Source organism: Amphimedon queenslandica, unplaced genomic scaffold (assembly GCF_000090795.2).
Source record: "Amphimedon queenslandica unplaced genomic scaffold, v1.1 AMPQUscaffold_12157, whole genome shotgun sequence".
NCBI classification, from domain to species: domain Eukaryota; kingdom Metazoa; phylum Porifera; class Demospongiae; order Haplosclerida; family Niphatidae; genus Amphimedon; species Amphimedon queenslandica.
Window position 1 is genome coordinate 12,180 of NW_003547604.1, and position 1,513 is coordinate 13,692.

At 30.5% G+C, this 1,513-nt stretch overlaps 1 pseudogene; it reads left to right on the forward strand.

Moving 5' to 3' along the window:
* Positions 1-1,382, forward strand: part of LOC109588329 (uncharacterized) — a 6,266-nt pseudogene extending 4,884 nt beyond the window's left edge.
* The last annotated feature ends 131 nt before the right edge of the window (positions 1,383-1,513 follow it).

The window sequence follows — 1,513 nt, forward strand, 5'->3', positions numbered from 1 at the left end:
TCATTTGCTCCTTTCCTTTGATTCTGACTGAATTACTTGCTCCGGCAGCTGTCAAAAATATTGAATTACTCAAAGAAGAGGGTGTGCAACAGTTAATTATTGGATACATCAATGTGTATAGCCATAATAAAGTATGTCTATAATTTATTAGTATACTATCCTATGTGTAGATTATACATCTAGGTACATAATACTCAAGCAAGTAAAGATGTGAGTGATTTGATCCGTAAGAGTCAGTTGCATATGGACCAGTATCTAAAAGAAAAGGGTACAGTGATGTAATGAATAATGATGTTAGTAATTTTTATATGAAATAGAAAAAAATGTTGAACTTCATCCAAGTGATAGTAAGATATTTATAATGTAGCTTTTTTGCAACTAATAATATTATTTTATTACAGACAATACATGGTTATCCTCATTAATGCTGATATGTATTACAATACTGATAATATTATTGACTACCAATGTAATGAAGATTCAGATCAATAAAGTAACATCTGCTTTCTATAACTTTAAATATTATTCATTATAGAGTACCAAAACACAATTGCTTGAAGAACTGCAACAAATACAAAAAGAGCATGCTCAATCTTTCAATGGTATAGTACTGTTGCAGTGAGCTATTTCTAGTCTATTATTGTAATAATAGGATTAGAAAAAACTTTATTTGAATGCAAAGCAGGCATAAAAGAGATGTATCTTTACCAGGAAAAATTGATATCTATAGTGGATAAAAGTGAGCTCATGTACATACTGTCAGGACATGAAGCATGCCAGCACTAATGATGTACATGTTTAATATACAGTATTAAATTTATAATTATTGCATGTATTAATAGAAGAACTACCTAGTCCTGATCATGCCACCACCACACTTGATTTGACTATAGATACTTCCTGTGCTGAAAGTTTAGTACAAGAAGATCAAAGTTTAGAAGCTGGTACAGTATATTTTATACTAAGTGTAAAATTATCCAAAATTTTTAGGTGATGAAAAGAGTGAACCAAATAAAAATGATGCAGAACCCCGACCTTATCAGCAGCAAATTATTGAATCTTTTGAAGCATTTATCTTACAACCTCCCACACTAGATGAATTAGTTACATTCATTGACCTTGGAGATAAATGGTATCTAGTTGGTACACTGTTGGGCATAAATCAGAAAAAACTTGATGCAATTGATATGTCACCTAGTAAAAAATCGACAGAAGTTTATAAATTATGGCTCTCTAGTAGCAGAAATGCTAATAGAAAACTTTTAATAGAGGTACTGAAGAATGAAGTTGTTGGCGAGATCAAATTTAAGGGCTATGAAACTTATCTTCAAGAAACTCATGATTTAATTTGTAAGTATAAAAATACTAATGGTTTATCATGATTATGTGTTAATCTACACTACTGCAGATGTGCAAAATTTGGATTTAGCTGTTCAAATTTTTAGATTGCATATGCAATCATTAAATGAAGTCTATTTCTCACTTGTATGCATTTCTCAAGTTTTGTACAGCA